The sequence below is a fragment of the Nomia melanderi genome, chromosome 5 (assembly GCF_051020985.1).
Source record: "Nomia melanderi isolate GNS246 chromosome 5, iyNomMela1, whole genome shotgun sequence".
Taxonomy (NCBI): Eukaryota; Metazoa; Arthropoda; class Insecta; order Hymenoptera; family Halictidae; genus Nomia; species Nomia melanderi.
In genome coordinates, this window is record NC_135003.1 from 5,455,038 (window position 1) to 5,480,566 (window position 25,529).

The following is a 25,529-nucleotide window of genomic DNA, read 5'->3' on the forward strand; positions in this document are numbered from 1 at the left end:
AAAAAAGAGGGCGCCTCCGACAGCCGAGCTAGGGGCCGGGAAGAACGGAGGGGATGGAAAAGAAGCGGTCCAATTCTGGTGTTTCTCTGCCGACAGCGAACCTGTAGATTCACCGAGGAGATTGCGGAGTCTTAGCCAAACACCGTCGGAAAATAAAAACTAGTCTTCGCTACTACGTCGTCGTAACCGTTGAAAGAAATTCGGCTTTAGACAAGCGAAAGGATTTTTGCGGGGAAATCCTGGGACGGGACGGGTAACGAAGATGTTTGTTATTTGTAGTTGTGATTCTATTTTTTACAGATTGTTGTGGAAATTTACTGTGAAAATTTTGAACTGAATAAAAACTACTTGTGCAGATGTCAAGCTAACCCTTCCCTATTCAGAAATTAAAGGAGAACTGAAATTCCAAAATTGTATTAAGTTTTGGAAATAATGTTTGTTTTAAAATTTTCTTAGTAACTATTTTATGTTATGCTTCAATTATTTGTGTGTAAGAGAATGAAAAAACTAGCAACATAATGATCCTTATTATAAATATCAGTCAAAGTTAAGGTAAGTATTAATTTGAATTCGTAAAATATAGAAAAATAAATTGTCATTTTATTCCAAACATGTTTCACAGAATCAAAAGTTTTAATTCAAAACACTATGAATCGTAAGTTCCAAATATTGCGACTAAAAAGTTGTAATACTTTATTGAAATATTATTTCAAAAGTTTCATTGAAAACATTGAATACTTTTTTAATTATTAAGATACATAAACCTTAGCATACACTCGAATTGAAAAGAATTCAACAAATAAAATCTCCACTGTTATAATCACAGTCTCTCGCCTATCGCAACTCTCGTTTGATCGATTTCAACATCCCTCCTAATATAAAAAAGAACCATAATACCATCCGACGTTAAAATAAATTGGTAAGAAATTAGCATTCCTCGAGTTCCGAGTGTGACGTGCGGCCGAAAGGCGGGTTGAAGTCGCGTCCGCATGCCATTTAAATCTTCCCACGAATTTCCAAGAAAATATTAGTGTACAATGATGAAAGTCTTACATTTCACGAGGGCCGGCCATTTCGTAGAAGCGACGTATTCACCGGGCGACGTGTTGCTCTGAAGATTCGTCGATTTTCTACTATTCAAAATAATGGGAAACGTCTGTTGAACGTCAGTCAATGTCAGCCGACGTGGCTCCACCCCCGTGGCCCATAGACGGCCGAAAAAAAGGCACAACGAGACACGGAAATTGTCTATTTTTGGCCGGGCGCGGAGCTCCGCTCCGACAATGGGAGTCGAATTAGTCTGGAACGTTAATTACACCGTGTTGTCGGATGACATGTCGGCCCATCGATAAATAACGAGAGAAACAAAGCTCTGGTTTCGTTCGTTTTTATCGTGGCCGCAATTAGTCGGGCGAGATCTACTTTCATTATTCACCGTCCCGAATGAAATGATTCGGTATAAAATTGTTCCCCTTCTATTTTCGTCGGGGTTATTAATTCCAGCGGGGATTTTCAGGTACCCTTGAAACCGGATTAAAGTATACGAGAAATGATAATGCTTTAAAGATTGAAATTTTTAATGTTAATCTAAAAGCAATATAACGGCAGGACTAAAATTCGAGTAAGTCTTTTTACATTTGAACCTCCTAATCTTCCGGCATTCGTGCAACAGAATTGCCGCGGTGCCATAATTCTTTATTTACAGAATGCGAAAGTAAAGAGTTCGATAAATAAAATTTAATAACGTCCCAGGCCGAGCGATAAAAAAATATGTGATACACTACACGTGCATTAAATGTACAATAAACCTGGGGATAAGGGCAACGTTTCTACTTCTCAGGAGATGCAGATTTTAATTTCAAAAAAGCTCCGATAAAGTACATTCGCCAGTAACGTCTTCGTTATCTTCGATCCCGGAATCAACTTATAGTCTTTCTCTTATCAACATTCATCTTGTGCGTACTGATGTCGGGATGTTAAAGAGGAACGTTAAAGAAACGGAATCGTAATAAAGGAGAAAGCTGTTTTTCCTACGACCCTAACGACCATGACGGAAGACAAATGGAAGAAGACGTTAATTACACGAGGTCCCTGAAAATGAATTTAACCAGGTCGAGATATCTGCAAGCGAGATCTGTTAAAGAGGGAAAGAGGCGTGTCCGCTTCTTGCATTACTCGCAGAGTCCCGTAGAGTCCTCCTGCTGAGAACATTGCCGCGCTAGGTTTTGCCAAATAGTTTCTCGAAAAACGGCGTGCACTTGCTTTGTGGACGAAAGAGAACAGGTAGATGGGCGGAACGAAGACGGAGCGAAACCGAAGGAGCGTCTCACTTGTCCACGATTTTTCCTTCTCGCACGGATGAACGGATGATCGATCACCGAAAATGGGGGTATGCGCTGAACACTAACGAATGATCTCTAAATTTCTGCTTTGAACAATAGCCGTGTCCCGAAGGCCATCATTTACAGGATGAATATTTTTAACTTCAGGTTTACGGAACGCGTCAATTTGATGCATATTGAATTTTGTAAACGTTACTTGGTAAACGTTTATGTTGGTTTTTATTGATGCAATTACGCGAATATGCATTCTAGTAGTCTATTTCTGAATTCATCACTTCCAAGGTCTAAACGAACGAACATTAATTTTTCAAGAGAGAATAGAACAAACGGTATAATAAACATTTGTAAACCTAGTGTTAAATGGAATAGAATTTTATGTAACGTAAGTTAAAGTTCATAAATAATACAGTTTGTTTAATATCTCCGTCACTTTTTGAAAATTAAGATAAACTAAGCGCTTTTTAATTTAATTATAACCAATAGACAAATAACGCATAGGTAATGAAGGAGAATATATTTTAGTTTAAAAAAAGTTTTGGTTATCTTAATTTTTTAAAAGAATGGAAGTATGCGAATACATATTGTATATGTGATGACTTAGTATTTATTCAGTATTCATATATGTGCGTTTGATAATATTTTGTAATTTCGTTCTAGCTTGTTTATGTATCTAAATATAGCTTATCAGAATCGTTAAATATTAACCAACTGTTTCATTAAAATGCAACTACCTTCACGTGTCAATTGTTTTAGTTCTATGTAAATAATAAGAGTGATTTATGAAAAGAAATCATAAGTGTTTTAAAGATATGGTTGCAAATTGAGGAATGAAAATATATTGCATGTGAGAATTTATATTTTTATAAATGAAAATTGTTAGCATTGGTATACATAGTTAAATCTTAAAAATTCATTGTGATGGAGATCGTCGACGATGTCTTTTAGTAACCTAACTGGATAAAAGGAAAATTTGTAATATAAGTAATAATTGTCATTATCAATACTTATCTCTGCGACGAATGAGACAAATTATGTTTACCTGGAACTTACAAAATTTGTGCGTTTGTTAATGTATTATTAATCGCTTACTTTCATGACCCAATTACTTGAACACTGCTTTGAATGAGTTAATTACAGGAAGTCGGAATGAGTTAAAGTGATTCATACTTGTAATTTAGGTAAAGTTCAAAGTTAAACATGACATAGTTAGTAGCAATTTAAATTATAAAATTTGTTTTCAGAGATGCAGTCTTTTCTTAATAATACAAATAAACTAATGTTTATTTTAACTTTACTCGAATCAATAATATTTGTTTAAAATTCAAAAACGTTTAAACATTATTCATGCATTGATAATTAAACATTGAAGGTTAATATGATATGCTAAGAAACAGAAGGAATATTTATTTTTTTAAATTAGTATTTAGAATTGGAAGACATCTAAATAGTAAATAAGGGAAAAAAAATGTTGTTCGATTCCAAATATTTTATCTATACGTAATTTGTATGTAAATATAAAGAATGGCGATTTCATGAGAATTTTTCAGCACTGTTGTATCACTAATTTGGATTAACGTACTCGGAGCGGTGTGTGATCCATCGATGAGTCACTAGATGTGCGTTTACCAAACGCCTAAGTAGGCTCCGGTATCAATACGTTAAAATATTTACATTTATTGTGTGAAAATACAAAGAATTTCGTTATTATGCTGAAATATAATGCTCCAGTTTTCATAATGTCCTTCAACTATTTTCTCATAAAAATATTCCACTTTCCTTATTAAAACATCAATAAATATTATTAGAACTCCTTTCAAGATTAATACTTTAAATATTTAATACTCTTATCTACAAGGCATTCATTTATAATGACTGCACAGTAGCCAACCTCTTTCCGTCTTTAATTTTATTTTTAGAATCACCGAACCCAATAACTTAGACCATTAATTACATATAAAAAAAGAAATTAAATTTCAGGGAATAATATTTAATCACTAATACCATACACTTCAGTATAGTACTATAAAAACTCCAAAAAATATACAATAATATTTAAAATATTAAGTACATATGAGTAAATATTCAAGGCTTCAAATATTTAAGGAAAAATGCAAAAGAACGAGTGCAAGCAGGTATGTTACAATGGTACGAAAGAGAACCCGTCAAACGTGAGTGTAAAACGCGCCAAAAGGTGCACTGCAAACAGTCGTATGGTTGAACAATCGAATCAATTCCACGCGATCGTACCCTTTTTCAGGTGGTTCTCCCGTTCGTCCATTGGATCTTGCTGTTAACTAATGAGTGATCAGGGCAGAAAACACGTGCAACGACTCGCGTATCTCGCGACTTTGTCTTCGGTTTCGATAGTCCCTCATTACTCGGCGAGTTCGAGTAACGACCTCGACGAGGAGATCTCAGAATGGTTTTTTGTATCGCGGGGTCGAAGTCTCCTGCCGCTGATCAGAATCGCGCGATAACGTTCTCTCGGTACATCGACGTCGTAAATTATGGCGATCAAGTTCGGCGCTGGCTCGTTTCTTCAGGATTCGAAGGTGAATATCTGCGGAAGATCCTTCCATCCTTGGGACGACCGGATTCGAGCTACGAGCACCAACCATCCCGCTGCTAGCGGTATACGGAGTAAATCCGCGTTGATATCTCTTTATCCGTCGCCTCTTTTTATTCGTTCACGAGATCCTGAAACAGAATAATTCTCCAGCGGGTCAATCGAGGCCGTTTAAACTGTCGATAATCGAAGCTGTAAACCTGGTAACGAATGTTCGGATACTTCCCGCGCGACGATATAAATTTATAACGAAATTCGAGACGCGCGAATGTCGAGTTAAACACTAAGGTCCTCGGTACAACAGCGTCGAAATTTTATTCGGGTAACGGCTGCGAGATAAGAATACCGAGGAGAATTGTGGTTGGCATTGATTAATAAACAATCCATCGAAGCAGGATGTGTAGGCAGTGATACGTGTAATGCTGATTTACTTTTTGTTATTTTATTTTATAATCCTTTTCGTATAGGCTTTGGTAATTAATATTTGTTCAAGTGTTGAATCTTAATAGAAATAGGTTAAATATTAGATAAAGTATATTGAATCTTACAAGTGCAGTATGATATTGTGCATATTCAAAATGTTTCCAAATTTAAGAAATATGGCGAATCAAAGATTAATACTATATGAATGTTGAAACAAATATAATAGAAATAATACAGAGAAAAATTTACGTAATTTATTTTTGATAAAGCAGAATTAAGAATTCTGAATTCATACAAACGTACGCAATGTTCTCATTAGCGCTTCGTAAATTAATTATCGAGTCAAGACTAACATAAACGAGCAATGTTTGTAGGTTAAAGTAGTGGATGCTTGTTCATAATTATTTGCATTGTTATTTTGGTAAATGAAAATGAATTATCTGACCAAATAAACATAATAATATTCTGCAAATAATTAATAATTATTATTCAGATAAAACGTTTTATATTAGATATATATTCATTCAAAACTTATTGATCGAAATTGGCTTGATTAAATACTTTTATAAATATTCTTATCCTTAACTGTACAAATAAAACTATTCCTGAATATAGTATGTTAATGTAAAAGAGTGACGATAAATATGTAAAAATTACACTATCGCTGACAAATATTTAATCGTTTGTAACAACACATATTAAGAAAGGATAATTGTATTAAGATTATGGATTTGTCATTTATCTTCATTTACAAGTATTAACTTCGACTATATAAAATGTCAAACATCGATTCACCTTTTATTTCACTAAAAATACCAAGTTTATTGATCATCGACCAGGCTGTAAAGTAATGTTGACTCATAGTGTAATATGATACTTAAGATATAAGTAATATCAAAGATTTCGTACTATCTATAATTGTGATTATACGCATTATAAACACTGACACGATAATTGAATTTTTAGTTACCTAGGTCACATGATTCAGGTAACCAAATTCTCAAGTTACAAAACGTGTAAGTAAATAATTTAGAGCAATTAAACTGGTCATCAGTAACTAATAAATTGATACCATGTTAAATAAATAAACAAAAAGAAAAATAACAATTTGACTTAATTTATTCCCTATTTGAAATTGATTTGTTAGATATTCTCAAACATGAATACACTTAATATTTACCCTTGTTAAATATTGCTGCGTTCAATATCGGAAATTATTTAGTGTTTGATGTGGACTAACGAAGAGTGACTGTCGAAAGTGAAATATCTAACGAGTATCGACAAATCTATTCCGTATCAAATGGATAAAAAATCACAATTTTACTAGACAGTAAATAGATATCAACAGCTTCTAGAAATGCCAAACAACTATTAATTTAGCATGAAACCTATGTTCATTTAATATTGCCTCAAAAAATAACAGTCTAAATTGTATACCAGAAGTCCATGATTTTGAGTCGATATTTTTCGATTTGATATCTTTCAAAATAAATCGAGTTTTTAAACAATTTATGTGATTAATGGAAGGTTCTAATACATCAATAAAAGAGATTATATTTCATCTCAAGTTGAGAGGACAAGACTAATTTTCGTAACTGTATTTCTTCGATGAAAATGATCGATGCAGGATTCAAAAGTTCAAAATGCATACGTGCACTTTTCATGGCTAAGTAACTGAAAACTTCGACTAACACTTTCAAGACTAAATATTTAGATACTTTTACTTTCATTTCACTTTGTAGTAACGTTAATAAGGAAGATAAACAAGAGAAAAGAAGACTTAACGTCTAATGGAGTTTCTTTAATGAGTGTTTTCTTTGCGTCAGTCAAACAACCGCCCTGGACATCTGCTGGCTAAAAGCTGAACCGTGAGATAAACAAATCCTGAATTTTGGCGACCAAGCACAAGAGGAATGACAAGAATGCAATGTAACTTCTGCCACCTTAAATTAATAAAGGAACAAAATCAGTAATATCAATGCATTAACATTATAACAGTAACAGTGACACATGAAACAGTACTGATAGAAGCCAATAGTGAAAATGTCAAGAAATAAAATCATCCTATAAGATGTTCATCATTTGAATTAAAAAAATATTTTAATTCTTTTTTCATTTCTAAAACAAACATATATTGATTTTATATAGTATTTATAATATTTAAAAAATATAATACCAAAGTATTCTGTGGAAAGAATTGAAAGTAATGTGGAATCAATACAAATGCCACGTCGAATCAATACTCGTTTGATACTTCACAAAGGCATTGATATTCATTTGATAGGTGATGAAATTGTCGATACCAATTTGTTACTTGACAAAGTCGTAGATATTCATTTGTAACGCATTTATAATGCTTTGATCTTTCACACTCCTTTGTCGATTGTATCTCGACATTGATATTATTCGCAGATACTATTATCCACTCTACATTTTCAAATTGCATTTTACTATTTTCAATATAGGATAACTGGATCTAATATAGCGTGTTTTCTTCGCTGAATTCACAAAAACTGGCTTTAAAACATGTAAAAATTACTAAATATTCATCTGTTGATGGTTAACTATGTAAAACTGAGTGTCTTAAAGATACGGTGCAATGTGTAAAAAAGTAATAAATGGAAAGATATGGTACCTAACACGAAACACCAAAAAAATGTCACGAGAAGATTCACTTGTACCAAGCGAAATGGTTATTGGCTTAAGAAGAGTAAATAAACAAATTTCCTACTTTTCTACATTTATATAACATGTTCCGTCATATACTACCTTTGTTATATGAACGGTTGAAGTAGTAATCGTAACTATTCACTATTATTCAGAGTCACTCATTTGAAGAACCTATGTTTTCAACTAGCCTTCATATACGTAACCTCTTGACCGTCCAAACTTTAGGGCTCTTATTTACGACAAAGTTGTGTCGCCGTCGAAACTAAATAACGGATGTCTAGCGATGAAAGTTTTAGGCGGGAAGACTGCATAGCAGTGACTTGTCGGTTGCCACGGTTGCCCAGGGAGGAATTGGCACACTGACACAGTGGCGCACTGCATTATTAAACCGGCAAGAGCGAGGATCCAAGGACGCGGCCGGAATTGGCCCCAAGCAAAAATTAGCCGGTTGTCGCTCAACCGTGGTATTAGCCCGCGAGCAATGTCGGCCTTCGAGTGAGCTGGATGTTCCTCGTGGCGAACGATCGCGGGATCAAGTCGTACCGGATCGACCGCTCGTAATGGTCGAAAGATCAACGATTCCGCGGTTTGCATTCGTAATCAGTCATTTCGTTCCAATTGTCGCTCGGCATTTGTTAACATTAAAATTAAAGTCTACGGTTCAGATAACACATTTTCCGTGTCTTCCATTTTATTAGGATACAACTAGTGGTATTCTGAATTTACATACAATACAGGGGAAGAATATTTGAGAATTAAGAGAAAGATGATTGGAAGGTTGATTTTGTAACTGCATAAATTATTGCAGTCGTTGAAGCTTGATTGTTGTATAGATTACTGGTTGGTAGTTCCAAATTGCTCTGAGAATCGATGGAAATGGTGTAAGTCGTAAATTGACAAACTTAGAGGGTTGTGCATTTTATTGTGTTACCGGTGAGGTTTTTTAAAGATTCTGTTGTTTGATAATTGAAACCGTTGTTATTTTCAATTGTAAAATATGATATTTATTTATTTTCATTAATGGAAAGTATTCTTAGTTAGACCATTTATTATAAACAGTTATTAAGAGGTAGTATGATTTATCAAACTGATCAAAGTACATTCTTTTGACTTCTTTCTTACTATTAACTTCCTTGTGCATCTGTGTAATTCTTTCAAACCGCATTATCAAATGTCATGCAGATTGATAGTTAATTACACACTTTAGAGTTTTCGTTACTAAATCTGGTAACGCTAATCATAAAGCAAGTCACATTCGGATGACGTAATCTCATTGCAAACAGTGATTTCAGTAGAATCATGATATGCGTAGCAAATCACATTCCCATGAAATTGAACTTTGTCGCATCGTGAACACTTATCGTATTTAGTGTTATCCACTAGTGCTTGCTGGATATGCTAGGAAATTGTCTCGTGTAAAAGCAATGGAAATTAGTAAATTCCAAGCAGATAAATGAATACAGTAAAAAAGTGTTCATATCCAAGACTGTAGTGAAAGCATAAAATTCAAGTGCATTTTTTTCCTAAATAAAACCAATATGTTTGTAAAAATAAATCATGTACGAAATTATCAATGTGATTATGCAATAAATACTGAAAAAAGTTGTAGTCACGTGACAATTACAATATAAAATATATGACATAAAACTTTAAATTTTACCTAAATAAATTTTATTAATAAGTAAATCATAGTTTTACATAATTAATAAATAATGAATTGTTAAATCATTACGTGATTTCAGCTACAGCTTCCTAAGTTACTCAAATACAAAAATATATGCGTGTCAAAATATATATATCCTATAAACGTTATTCTCTTTGCACTATTCATCTTTTTTCTCTAATATTTCTATATATTTACACTAAGAAAAAAAGTACGATGTATAACAGTTCCGTGGAACATCTTATGCATGCATTTCAATTAAAGAAAATTGATAAAACAACATTAAAAAATAACTAGGACATGAATATTCTCATTTTATCCGGACAATGAGTATTATAACTGATTGAACACGTTTCATCAATACTGCATATTTTTCTAAAATTTTAAAATTGTCGCATGCAATAAACCCGCAAGAAAAGGGGACATCTTCATTTCCAGATATCATTGATTTTCTGAATAATTTCACACACCCGATCGGGCGGATTGTGAATTTTTTTTTAATTCAGCTTGCAACAAGCTTTCGTGTCCATTTCGCGTACCGTGACATCCCTTGCATTATCGACGTATTTTGAATGCCGGTTGCGGAAAAGAGAAGCAACGAGAGAAAAGGGCCGAACGAAAGCGAGAGGGCAGGAGAACCTAGTCCAGAGAGTGATCTTCCAAGTCCATGTCTCCCGAGCCCATTTTGTTACCCATCTTTCTCACTCTACCCATTTTCCACACTTCTCTATCCTGTGACTCTTTTCTTTTTCCTTCTGTACAATCTCCCTCCCTTTTTCTTTTTCCTTCTGTACGATCTCCTTCTCTTTTTCCCTTTCCTTCTATACGATCACTGTCTCTTTCTCTCTTTCTCTTTTTTCCACTTTCCCGTCGTTTTCCGCATCGTCTTTCGTCCCAGTGTCTCGCGCTTCCACCTTGCCTCCGCAACCATCCAACTTCTTCACCCTTCTGTGGCACAGTACCACCCTTCACTGGCACCCTCGCGAGCCATTCCAGCTATCCAACCCCCTTCGGATATCTCCATACGCCACTTACCAAGCTCAGGATGTTCTCCGTGCGTACGTGCGTAGAATCCGCGCACACTGATAAGGCAGCGCGATTATATTGTAAGTTTATTTGCGATGGGATTATAATTCTGCAAATCTTCGTTCAATTGCAATTCGCGGCGAGCAACTTGGAACGAAATGGGAACAGTAATTCCACCTGTACAGATTCTCAGAAAAGTAAATGAAGAAAAAAGCCTTAAGAAATTTTATCTGTGCTTACAAAAGTGTTTTTGAAATTATAGAACCAGTTTCGATAGCAAGGATTTGGCACTCGAACATCACATTAATTTACAAGTTGTTTAAGTATTAGGATACTTTTATTTTGAATTATTATTTACTTTTAATCCTCGTAAGATATTTTTCTCCTTACTAAATTTATGACATGTCCATTAGTCCATTTATATAGCTCGATTTGTCGAATATATTTTTATAATTAATTTATATACATATATGTTCAAAGATCTAGAATAGGATAAATTAAGTTTATCCTATTAAATATTATTAGATGTATAAGATTAAACAATAGATTAAATTAGATTTATCCTATGAAACATTAAATATTATTATATTTACTAAATTTATAGCATTAATCAATAAGGCAATCTAAGTTAATTATATAAATCGAATAAATCTAATAATATTAATAATCTCACAAATCAATAGGTTTCTAAAAACAATACAATAAACCGTACAATAAACGTCCTTAAACTAAGTGGTCAAATTCCCACCTTTTCACATTCCACGCGCGCGTATTCACGAATCATAATCAACGCGTGGCCGAACAATTAAAATCGTCGGAATAAATTACTAACCTACTCCCGCTATCGAAGGGATACCTAAGAAAAGTGAGCCGCAGGTAACCGGCGACGTAACGTCGCAGGCATCCACCCGAGCATCAACACCTCCTTCGCGTAGTCGGCTGATTCCGCGCGCGCCCACCCCCGTGTCTAGTAATTAAAAGCAATAAGGCCGAAGTAATCCCGTGGGAAGGCCGATAACGCGGAAAGGAAAAGACGCGGCGATAAAAAAAGAAAGATTCCTTATCGTGGCCAGCGATCGGTCGCGCGAAGCTTGAGCGTCACTGTCCTCCGGTCTATTCTCTCGAAAGGGGTGGTCACCCCTCGTCGGGCTGCAGAATGTTGTCGCTGGAGGCGGCGGCCGGCACGGCGATGGTCAGAGAAAGCGGTGCCCACGAGAGACAGGGAGCCCCGCTGGTGGAAAAAAGAGCGAGAAATATGGGGTGGCCGGTCGGACGGCCAGCTAAGGGGGTGGACTCTAAAGTCCACCCCAAAGGGAGCCAGCGACTAGATGGTGGAGGAGACCAGGACAGAGAATTTACGCCCGGCAGTGAATTCCTACAGGACCTCATATCACACGCACCACGACGACTTCATATGTGTGTGTGTGCGTGTATGCGTTGGTACATGAGCGTTTCTATGTGCTTACGTGTATGCGTATGTAGATGGACGCACATGCGCGCACATAGCGTAGCGCCAGGAAAATTCTCGCGCGTTCGTGAATTGTGCCGGCCCTACCAAAGAGAATCCATAAATTCTGTAACACATGGACCAAGGGAATTTGTTAAAGTTCTTATGATTTGCGCAGGGTTATTAAACGGTGTACCGTCTTGGTCTACGTTGACTTGTATATCGCACCCCCTCCCCGCTGCGCGATGCCGGTGGTTGTAAACACTGACGTGTGCGTTTGTGTTGTACACGGTCAGCCAAAAATTGTGTCGCGAGATTTTCCTATTTTCCGATGTACTTCCAATTTATTGGAGAACGGTTTCTTATGGGGGTGGTGGAACGTATGCGCGATCTTATTTTGGGAAAAGGTGCCGGGTGAATCCTTTTCGAAGTAATATTGAAATAGATATTGTTAACCTTTTGAACGGAAATGATGAAATTCGCACGTACGTATTCTCTGTGAAGGGATTTTGGAAATTGTTTTATAAAGCTGTATTGTAACTGAAATAATTTTCTGATTTTCATAAATTGATTTTGTTGAACATGCGATGCTTTAATTTTCTTTGTAATAGTTCTCTCTACGAAGTTGCGACAAAATGAAATATTTAGACAGATTTGGAATATTTGGAAATTTAGGGCAGCAGAACATTTATTTATAGATACTGAAATTCTTCTTAACCCCTTGACCTACAAGGTCGTTCCAGACTCGTAATGAAAATTTTGAACTGAATTTGACAAACCTAAGTGTTATTTATTTTTGAAAAATCTGAATTAAATATTAATTTTCTATTATTAATCGTTACCATTTGGAGTAGACGTAGACATAGAATAAGCAACAAAGTTTCTTCTTTTCCTAATAAATTATTAATGATAAAGTAAGTGTATCGATCATAGTTAAGAAATAAATCATAAGGTAAGGGATTAATATTTTTCATAGATACGGGAATTATGAGAATGCGTTTAAGAACTGATTTCACATTTATTTTACTCTTAATAATTATATAGATATAAAGGAGTAAAATATTTTTGAACTTAATCAACAAAATTCAATATGAAAATTTCACACTTTTGCTTTTACTTTTCTTTTCACATCAACTAATTACTTCTTACATCTCTTTATTTCTTCTACTATTTCTAAAAATAGTATTTCAAATGTACTGTCTTCATGCTCACGTAACTGTTTGCGTAAAAATAATTCTGCACGTGTATACGTCTAACAGACACAGACAATACAAATCCATATAACGTACTTGATGAATCATCTGTTTCCAGTTCAGCAGGTGACTCATAATGCACTCCATCAAAGTGCATGCGTACGAGAATTAATTGCATGGTCAATAATTTATATGTAACGCAAATAATCTCATAATTCAAGTTTGTCAAAATGTACGACAAGAATTGTTACGTAGTTGTATATAAAATTTACATCAGAATGAAAGCAAAGCGTACGAAAACGTTTAAAAACGTATAAATAAGTATTTAAGAAACTTTATTAATCCTTAAAGAGTGAACGATGTATTCGAAGTAATGAAACGCCTGCTTCTTTGAATAAATGTCTTAAGGAGGGAACACTTTTTCTGAGTAATCCAGTAACAGCGTCAGGTCTGCGTATGCTCGTTACCGAAGTTAAATGTCAATAAACAGTCACGTAGACGGGAATGCCAAGGCACCTTGACGTTGGACCAAACAGAAGCGGCAAAGCAAGGCGCCAATCACGCGCGAAGACAAACAGCGGCTGCGGACCATCGCTGATTGCCGAGGAAGTCCTTCCAGGACCTCGTATTCCTGCTGGTAGGCAGTACTCCACGCCATGGAGGACAACATACCCTGAATACGAAATCAAAAGGCGTCCAAGTACGCGCAAGTTCTGCCTCTGGAGTTCAAATATTCGCTTGAACGCGAACTGCAACGTTTAGAAATAATCTCGCAATTATTGAATGTATTCTTCAAATTTCACTATAAACAAATACTTTAATTCTCTGAATTTAACGCCTTCTCCTATAATAACGAGTCAGACTCCAGATGAATATATTAAATTGAATTCGACAAATCCAAACGTTACTTATTTGTTTGTTATGCAAATGAAATATTACTTGTCTACTATTAATGTATAAGCTTTGAAGTAAACTTAGATACAGAATATGCATCAAATTTCTGTCCTTTTCTGCTAAATTATTAATTTTAAGGTGGTCCTATCGAGCACAATTGTGAAATAAGAAGTAGAACAAGAGATTAATCACTGGATTTTTGTAGTCCATACAATAGATATAAAGGATACCTTTATATCTACATGACTCATTCGCTGGACTTTTCAAATATTTGTAGCTGAATCTCTGGGGATTTTTGAAGAAATACTATGATATAATATTCTGCTTCTAACTACTTTATAATTTTAAAGATGTTGGCATTACAACATGAGAATATAAAAAATTTATAAATATTAAGGTCGAAAGAATCTTTAAAATTTATTGTTATCATTCATAAGGTAGATTTTTATAAAAAAACAGTAAAATAATTTTACGTTAAAATTAAGTATAACAATTGTAATTTCATGTAGTATTAAACAGTTTTATAATAGACGTCTGATAAAATTCTTATGGGTACATGAATTTATTTTGAAATAATTAGAGTGATCATAAATTTCAGTGATAAAGTCCTAGTCAATATAAACGTACGTATATAACACACTGTAAATATGAAGTAACGTGAAACTACGTCAGTGACAACCAGATATAGACATTAAAATGACGTAGAATTATGTTAGCAGTTAGCATTATGTTAATGTACAATATTTATATGTCCTTAGTAATACAAGACAAGTAGACATTAATAATAGTGGATTGCGGATTATTAGAAAATCTGTATTCTTTAACAATTTCCAGAGAAAAGGCAAAAATCAAAAAAATAAACTTTTATTCTTCTTCTTGAACTATTTGTAACCAATTCAAAGTATATAATACATACAAAAATTTCGTTTTCCTTCGAATTTTCAATACTCAATTATAAAAATATGAATTTTTATAATTTTTGTAATTGCTCTATAATTACTAGATAATGCTGCTTATCTTCGTGTATTGCTAATTGTATGCGTACATTTTATAAAATATTGAACTATTGCATATCAAATTTTTTTGAAATACTAAATTTCAGTGTAGAAAAAATTTATCAGTGTAGAATCTAAATTGGAAACCTCAACAATGTATAATAGTACGATTATCTACACCTTATTTGAGGTGCAAGCGAGGCTCACCAAAAGTTTGCGAGACTAGTAGGAATTCACACGATTGGAACTTCAAACATATATAGCATGGAGTTGGGAAATATTTATCTAAGATAATTGGCCGATTGAAATCTTGTTATCCCAATGCTTTATCTGAATAACAATTATTATTTGTTAGTCGCAGTAAACCGTTTCATGCTTTTATTCAAATAATTTATTGGAATAACAATACAAATAATTTTCAACAAATTTATACAGACTTAGCGTGTATTTTTTCAATACAATATACCTATTACATGATTTAAATTGATTGTCTGAATCAATATGAAAAAATTGTATAATTAAATGATAATAATGAATAATTAACTATGAATAATTAATAATATTTAATATATATTAAATACTTAAAAAACCAGTTCAAATACCTCGAACAAATAAATAGTGATTCGAATGTTGTATCTGTGACCCGAATAGAACATTAATAAACGCTGCTATATAAAAATGAAAAATTTGTCGACACACATCAAATAATATTTTAATATCTCAATTTACAAAAGCTTCAAATAAATTTTCTAATATTACTGTAACAACACAAATCATTAAAATTATTGAAAATGCTGTAGATATTTCATGCACCCATCACAAAATATACCTATCTATATCCACAAACATACACTCATTAATTGTTGCAAATTTGAAACACCAAGCAAGCGCTTAAAATCCAACAGAAATCCTTGCAAAAAGGCAGAATCAACGAATAGAGGCCTTCAATTTTAACCTACGGTCATTCACACGAACAGTGGGGGGTCAGCTAAAATCCTGAAAACGCAACCCGCGGAACGGGCCATCAAAGGGTGAACGACCAGAAACAATATTTCGTTATTTCCGCCGGCAAGGTCCGCCATCGAGCGACCGGGGGATTCATTATACGCATCCACGCGGGCGGCGCGAACGATTCAGGACGTCAGGAATCAACTTAGCCGATCTTCGCCGGCCGATTTGATTTTAGGGCGTGACGTTGAAAGAAGCAGATATCGGGGGACGTGTTTCGCTTGTCCAAGCCACGGCCTCGTGAATATTCCAAGTTCTAAAAGCTTCTCTTCCCCCTTTCTGCCCGGTCTACTTGCCCAGATGTACGACGAACGAAGGGTCCATCACGTCCATAACAAGCTCCCCTCCTCTCTCTCTCTCTCTCTTTCTCTCTCTCTCTCTCTCTCTCTCTCTCTCTCTCTCTCTCTCTCTCTCGCTCTCTCTCTTGTAGCAGCAGCATCCCTCCACTCGCAGCTCGGTAGTCTTCATCTGGTCTCTTTGCTCCCTCGTCCGGGAGGCCTCTCCCTCGCACCCAGCCTCTCTAGGCCTCCTCGAGGAGAGCTCTCAAAGGGTCCAGAGCTATGGAGACGTTTGCACCAGGGGAGTGAACCAGCGCGGTTGGTAGAGAAGGCAAGAGAACGGAAGAGGAACGCGCGGAAGAGAGATAGGGTTAGCCTGACAGAGACGGACAGAGGAACAAGAGGAAGAGGGGCTACCTACCGCGCCTACGTTAGGTAAATTCGATGTAACTCGAGGGGATGAGGATAAGAGGAGCTCACCGTTGAGGGAAGAGGGGAAGATTCGAGAGAGAGACGGACACGGGAGACGGAGAGAGAATTTACTAGGAGGAGACCATCGCCCACAGGGGTGGACCGGTGATCGATAGCCACACACTTCGTCCGCCACCACCTTCAGACTCTGGACTCTCTTCCTGCGATGGATAACTCGGCGAGCTTCTAGCCGACGAAAGCCTTTACCATCATTGGAAAATCCTGATATTAAAACCGCCTGCTCGGTTTCGATTCTCGCTTTGGCCACCTTGTTTCGGCACGCACGGAGTGCCGTTTAAGTTTGCTAGTACGACCGGGATTGGGATGAACCTGTTTATATGAAAAAGCAAGTCAAGAGTATAGAGTAAAATTCGTTCAGCTATCTATTTATTTGAGGAAATTCGATTTGAAAGTTTTGCGAATACATTTGAGTTTTGTACCCTCGATCATGTTTGAATTTGATTTTTGAAAGTGAGGCTTCGAACAGAGTATTTTGTTTTATGTGAAGTCGTATTTCTGTTGCTTGAAGTGATTTTTTAGTGCTTTTTTTTAATAATTATCGATGGACTTGGAGAGTGATGTTGAACGGTGATATTTCGGTTGTAAGATGTAAACTGGGAGACTAGGAGCTGTTGTTTAGTCACGGCACGTACATCTCCAAGATTTTCTTTAGCCCACATTCAAGAAATTCTGTCGAATCATTAGTCTTCTTTGACAAAGACCGGTCGAACCACGGTGACTGGTGTTTGTTCAGGTGGCAGCGCGGATTAGAGTTCAGTTCATCGAGCCCCGATCCAGATTTTCCGTGCGCTCCGACCTTTCCAAAGTCGAGCGACATTAGCATCGACTGGCGCTGAGCCGATCTAATTGGGATTTTCCCAGAGGGACTAGAATGACCAGCCTCGGAAAAGTACTGAATTCACGTAACGCGCTTTCTCCGGAGAAGCATTATGCGAAATCCTGGTCGGCGCATTAGAACCGCCCGCTTTCGTTACCGAATTTCTTCGCCAAGGCTTCATTAGAAGTTTTAAGAAAGGAATAGCACGGATGATTAAAAAAGAATGGTAACGAGGAAGTGACTGGAATTGGTAACGGAATTTTATTGATTCTGTGACCGGATTCTGAATTTCGAGAAGATATTACTAAAGCGACTTTCTGTCTTGAGATAATGATCCCCCGATTTTATAATTAAAACTGAAAACCGGAAATTCTTTTTTTTCTTAAATCAAACATTAATAATAATTACGAAACCATTGTTAGCAGAGAAATGATACTTTTTATAATTAATCTTTAAAATAATTGTTATAATCCTCGCTTTAATATTTATATGAGACTTCTAATTAAAAGCTATATCATTAATTGCTGTGCCGTTGAAAAAAGAACATTTTCTAAAACAAAGAGTATAATTGATGTATTCGTTGCTTTTATTAAAATTTTTAAACTATCTCATCTTCCTAAATACAATCAGGATACAATCAGTAATAAACATTTACCTTCTTACATTTCAGTATTCAGTTCCATATTATTTCCTACTTTAACCTAAAACAAAACTATTTACTACTATCACATAATCTTCTTACACACTCCAATCTTAACTATATAATCACTGCCGCAGTATGTACCCTAAAAATCGAAACTCACCACTACCAAATATAAAAAAATCAAACCCGATCGTCCCGTATTAACGTAACCTACAAGCAACCGATAAAAATTACGAGTCGAAGTTGCTCGGGGGAAGAAGACGAAACAAAATTACGCCGAAAATTGGAAGCCGGCGCGTGAGCTACAAAACTGACCAGCAGGATTTATCTCTGGCCCGAATTTTTTACAATAGTTCGCAGCGTTGCAGCGAAATGCACTTTTCCCGCGAAGAGGCTTCGCTTCCCGCCATTACGACGCAAAGATTAACAGCGGCTTCCTGCTCGTCCGCCGCTGCCCCGCGCCGTTTGCTCGGGGTTCTTCTTTTTGGCGGTCCGTCGCAATTAGTTGCGACGATGCAGGCATATTTCTGCTCGCGGAAGGCGAGAAAAATGGTGTCGGGCCACCCTGTCCCCTTTACCCCTGGCTTTTTCCAGCAACCGTGAACGGAGTAGGTACCATGCGCGCGAGGTCTCGCCTTCGGCCGCAACGAGGACGCGTTTCGGCGAACACGTGCAACCACCGTGCACGTCTCTTCTGCCTCCCTTTCTTCCGCCGACTGTATCTCGCCGCCCCCATTGCTCTGACATCCCGCTCGCTCCGTTTCGCCCTTCTAGCATTGTACCCGTCCTATTCTCTCGCGTTCCGCCGGCTTTTATTGCGGCGAGTTTTCCCGCATTTGCGGCGACCGGGCTTTCCCGAAATCGCGATTAGCGCTGGGACTCCTCGCAACCACGTGGTGCCCTGTAAGTGATTTACTTTTATTACCCCGTTGCCGGGCTGGTTTCCTTTCTCATTATCGTCACTACATTATTATGAAGCTGTTAGACTGTTTTCACGCGACGATACACGTATCACGGTGTAGCGGATACTGAATGTATCTAGAGTAATACCTAGATTAACACGTTGACTGCTACGACGATCACCAATGACCGGAGCTTCCAAATTACTTAGAATGTAGACAATAGATAATAATTGCTAAATCATAATTAAATTGCAGGATTAAGGTTAATCGGCTTAAAACTTTATAAAAATATGGTCCAACTATTAAGGACTTATCCTACTTTTCGCGTCCAGGACACAAACGAAACAGTAAATCAAATTGGATTGTTCGCGCGAGAGCTATTAATTGTAAATTACAATATGTGTATTAACGTCTGAAAATGGCTTAGTCTGCGATAATAATAAAGGCCGATTCTAACGAACTAGCGTTCTGACGAACTCAATACGTCAAAGTATTCAAATATGTATACAAATTCCTAAGAGTGTTTACATAACGAGCATCACAACTATAGGTTACGGTTATATTGATTGTGTATTCGAATGAAACAGTCAAACACTTTTAGAAACAATACAAACGGCTACATTGATCGTGTGTTGGTCGTACGGTATCGCACGAATTTGTTCGTACACGCGGAATCATTTAACACTTTAACCGCCAGCCAAATTTGAATGACATAACCTTTCGTATCAATTTAAAAATTAATATTCTCTGTAACATAACGAATAAATCGAATTTTCTTGGGTCTTTGAGGTACAAGAAGATTAAGAGAGCAATTGGCCTGAAAAATCTTGATTTTGCAATTTCCGTTTCTTTAGGAAAATTGCTTTGATTGTATGATTAATCTGTTGGACGTCAATTCAGAGAATCAACGTGTTAAGTCAGTTTGATTTCTCGTTGTGCGATTGGAACTGCAGTTAGAAATCGTGTTATGATTATAACTAGACATGGTTTCTTTTAAAGGAATTTGTTTCTTTGCACACTTATCAATCGAAACACTGATGCATCGATGAATGACGATTGCTAAGATGTCGTATAGTAATCGAACGAGGGTGGAAATTGATGTGTCCTAGTGTGAGAGTCTCATAGTCAACGTGAATATACGAAGATATCGTAAATTACGTATTTGGATAGTAGTGTCCATTTGAGTTCCTCTGTTTGCTGTTTAAGTTAAACGACCGTTTCAAACTCCTTGTCGTAGCTGCATGTGTATACGATATTATATGGAAAGCTTAATTTAATATAAATGCATAGGTGCTTACTTAGTCACAATATGTAAGTATATACTAAATAGTGTTTTTATTAATTTATTAAGTAAATAGTAAATATGTGGAAGAAAAGGAAAGAATAATGATCAGCTATTTCATAACTAGACTGCGGATGTTTATGCAAATTCAAATTTTCAAGAACGTAATTAGAAAAGCAGAATTACAATGGAAAATAGTTTTTCCTGACAAATATCATGAAAAGCACTAAACTTTAGACATTTTATATACTTTTCTGTGTTATATGCATTCTGTGCAATTTCGCACTTCCAAATTTCCTACAAATGCATAAAAATCCGCAATCTATTCATAAGCAAGGTAATAATATATGTAAATTGCTCATTCTAACACGTTCCAAGAAACGAAATTCTTTCAGAGACCATCTATTGGAATGTTTTTTAAAGAATTATTTATACTATGTTCAAAATCAGCAAGATTTGAATTCTGAAAAAAGGAAAGAAATCAGGGGGAACTGAAATCGCCGTGTATACGGATAAAAATAAGGGACGATGTCCCAGGAGTACCACAATCCCAGGATTTGTTTGCTACCACCTACCCCCAGTAAACGTGCTTTCATCTAACGGAGTCAATTCCGATGGGGAAACGCGAAGGATTCACGTTTTGTGTCCTGACGAATATGGTCAGGACTCGAATTAATATTTACGAACGTCGAAGGACACCCTCCGGTCTGTATCCGTGCCTCAGTTCCCATTTTTCAAACACGACCTGCCTCGGTGAGTTATACTTTTAACCCTTCCCTGAATCAACTTTATGTCAGACCGAGAGAATGTATTCGGTAAAAAGTAACATGAAAATGACTGTAAATCTTGTACAATAATTAGCAACACATAAAAAGCCGTTTTTTAATTTAATTTTATTAACTATTTTAAATGATTTGATTCTAATTTGCGCAGGATGTGGAATTTACTTATAGTGGAACGACATTTATCTGAACATCAATTAGTCTTTTCAATCTGATTATTAGAAAAATCATTTATTCAAACGAATTTTGCCTCCTAATTAATTCGGATAACCGTTGTTGTACTGTAATTTTAAGAGAAAATAATAGAAATTAATAATTACACATTAATGTACATCATACTTATTTTGCGTTATTTTATACAAAAGTTTTTTCCTATGGTAATATTCTAATTAGTATACAATATGTATAAAATACTTATATATAAATATGTGTATCATTGAACAAAAATTTTTACCTTTTTTTTCAAGCATTTGGAGAATTCTTTTTCAGGCTTGAAGCATTCGTTTCTTATTGTGAGTCTTTCTCTCAGATTTGTGTTACCATTTTACCGTAAGGTCGCATGGAGATCATGTGGTGAAAATGTGTTTGAACGATGGCCAATTTGGAATTTCCGGACATAAGTTATCTTCTTACAGTCGTAGTTATATTGTACAAAATTCGTTGACAGTTTTACGTACACGAACAACTTAATGAGGGTAATATAAACGATGTTACCTTTCCGTTAATAAGGGTCGTTTATTAGCAAAGAGATATAAGTTCGTTTTCAGATTAGACATCAAGGAAGCAAACGATTTTTGTACAGTTTGACCTGAACTTCCTATTTATAAATAGTTTACATTTTAATTCAGTTTCATTTCATTAACATTATTTAATTTTATTTACATTACAGATTTATATATTACAATATCCATATAAAAAAGCTATACACCATTTAAAGAAGTGTAAACTATCATGTTTCTGGTAATTATAGCGATGTATATTTACAAGTATTGTAAATAGTAACACAATAAATTTTAGGTATGCTAATATAATTTTAATCTTTGAAAGCTATCATCAGAGGGAATCACATTAATGTTATCATTACACGTCTATGTCAAAGTACATTAGAGAACTGATTTATTACATGATAACACTATCACACAGATAGTCTATATTAATACTAAAAAGAATTAGTGTTATCACCCACTACGATATTAGATCATATCAAAGCATAATATAATAAATATATGAAATTTCACTCGTGATAACATTTAATAATATAAAATAATGTATTGCATAAGCATACACGTGTAAGTGTACCTGTGGAGTATCCTGCAGAACATCTCCTTTTTATCTTTAATGATAGGTTATCGATTACGAAACAATTCGGCTAGAGGTTCCTATAAAGTACTCCTACTTAAATTGCAATAAATATATGTAACTTTCTTACCCGTCGAAATAAACAATACATACATACAATCATAACCAGAAAATTTCTCCACTAACAAGCTGTCACAATACGAAATAAACAAAAGAAACAATAAACCGTTGTATGGATTCCATTGATAAATCACCTTACTAGTGCTACAATTAAATACCTAGCTCGCTGAAATCGTCTCCGAGTCACGTGACTCGGCAGAAGCAAAAAAAGAAGGAGGAAGGAGAGGCAAAAAAAAAGCATCAATTCTTACTTGTTGAACCGTGCAGGCACCCTCGTGCAATCCCCGTAGGTGCAGCATCGTAGCGGGACAAGAAGGTGGAGGGGGTGAAAGATGCGGAAAGACAGATAGAGGAAAACGTAGCCGGATGAAAGCAGCCGGTAGATTCGGCATGGATTTCCAGCGACGGTAAAACCGTCACGATTTCCGTGCGATTGTCGCCGTGAACGGTCGGACAAGCATTGTCCGTGAAGCAAGAAGGGGCGCAGCGGGTGGCAAACGTTAGGAAATTCGCCTCGTGGAAGGGGCTGCGGGGAGGTCAGGAGGGGGTGGCAAAAGGCTAAGCCGAAACCTTTTTCAAGGATGAAGGGCTCGCCCCTCCCTCGACCCCCGCTTCCCACCTTCACTATTGTGCTCGTCGGTGTTTCTCTTTCTTCTCCTGTCCTCTGTTCCGTTTCCTCTTTCACGGTGAACTGCGCTAGCCTTCTTTCTCGCTGCAAGTACCACGAGTATATACGTTTTCGTAACGCACTACCACGACCATTTTCTTCTCCCGTTTCGTGTTTTGTCCGCGAGTCAAATGCGTACGCGTATATTTTTGTAGCGAGATCCTCCGTTCTACGTTTTGTTTACTCCGGCGTGCGTTTTCTCCGTTGGGCCGTCTGCATAGTTACCTGCGCGAACTTTCGTTCGACAATTTTCTGTCTCTTGCTACTTAGATTGTAGGGTCGCAACATTTTTCCTCGGGTATTTTAATAAGATTGGGATCCGACACATTTTTCTGGTTTGAATGATATAGCGAAGTCTCTGAGAAATGATAGTTGTTTTTTTTTTATTGTATTTTTCGAAATTTTGAAGTTATTGATGCTTTATTTTTTTTTATTGGAGAACGTGTTTTCAGTAACGTAATAGTGAATGGAAATAATGAAATGGTAAATTTAGATATGTATAATGGTTAATTCATTTGTTTAGCCTTATGAGATATGGAAACTAATGTTGATTTGAATAATTGCTGTTATTTACGATTAGATACATACTTTTAATACTGATTCTCCCAAAGTTTTGTTAGAAATTTCTTGAAAATTGGAGAGATTTTGCAGTTTGTGTGGCAGAGACTAATAGTACAAGAATTTGTATGCAAATGAAAAGAAGTTATCAGTATCAATTCATGGAATATTAATATTTCCAATAAAAACTATGATGGAAACTAATAAAATTTCATTAGGAGTACCAAGTAATTGTAAATTAAATGTAGAAAATGTCAACTATTCATTCATTCTATTAAAATTTAATGCACCCTCAGAATTATAAATTTTCACACAGTTGGAGTATAGTACCAATTTTCGCTTCTACGAAAGTATAATTCTTTTTCCCTGTAGTAAATAACAAGGCATAAAATCATTCAAAGGATTAAGAATAGCACGTCCACACAGACGTAATAAAATAATTCAAAGGATTAAGGATAGTACATCCATATAAACATATTTTTTAAAAATCCATCTTTTTACCTGCTTAGGTGTGTATAGTCTCTTAAATACCCATGAAGTACGGACCTATAATACGCGGCTGTTCGACCAATAAAAATAATACCTGAAGGTTTGAAGTACTGTTACACTTAACACTCTTGTGTGCGAAAAATAGAGACCTCTAGTTTATGTGATTACAGATTCAATCAAGATGAAATGGGTGTCTAGAAGAAGGGAGTATATTACATTTCATAAATTTTGGAGGACACCGGGAAGACAAATTACTGCTCATTGTAGCTACTTAACAGGTAGCTAGTGTTATACCACTAATGTAAAATAAACCCTTCTTTCAACTTGAAAAATAAAAATAATGATTGAATAATTAAAAAGTAATTTATCAGTTTTGAACACTAGAATTACCGAACAGTCAAATTGACTTTTTGATATTTTTCTATGGAAACTCCAACAGTGCTACTATTGAGATTCCTATTGATTTATAATTCAGTTTGCCTATTGCTGAATCAATTGTGGTAGCAATTTCTCAGAGAATTATCTATTATGTTTTTAATAATTGTTAAAGAAGCAATCAGGAATGGGTCATTTTGACTTCTCTGGTAGTTCTAGTGTTAAAAACACAAAATTGAAGCAAGTTCTTTTTCTTCTTATCGATAAGTAATTTTTTTGCAGAACCTGTAAATTATTAGATTCTGGCATAGCGACTAATATTTATAAAATAGGACATCTTTTCATACAGTCGTCAATATTCCGTTGTATTTCATGCATAATTTCTGATATCTAGTATAAGAATTAAGGAACAAAAATTTATAGAAACGTTCCTTCCATCATATTCTGTCCTTTTCTCATAAAAAGCAACTTTTGAAAAATCCGAGACAACGTCATTCTGCGAGTCGCCTACTTAAATATTGAATGGAAAAATCAGTTTGTCGTTTCTTTAGACACTTTGTGCTGAGGATTTGCAGCAGAACACTGGAAATAAAGAACG

General features: G+C 35.7%; 1 long non-coding RNA gene across 1 annotated transcript; it reads left to right on the plus strand.

The window, feature by feature from the left end:
• The first annotated feature begins 19,974 nt into the window (after positions 1–19,974).
• Positions 19,975–21,737, plus strand: LOC116431013 (uncharacterized). Its single transcript, XR_004235846.2, has 3 exons — positions 19,975–20,275; positions 20,359–20,670; positions 21,037–21,737. It is a non-coding gene; the product is annotated as an uncharacterized LOC116431013 (long non-coding RNA).
• Positions 21,738–25,529: the final 3,792 nt, after the last annotated feature.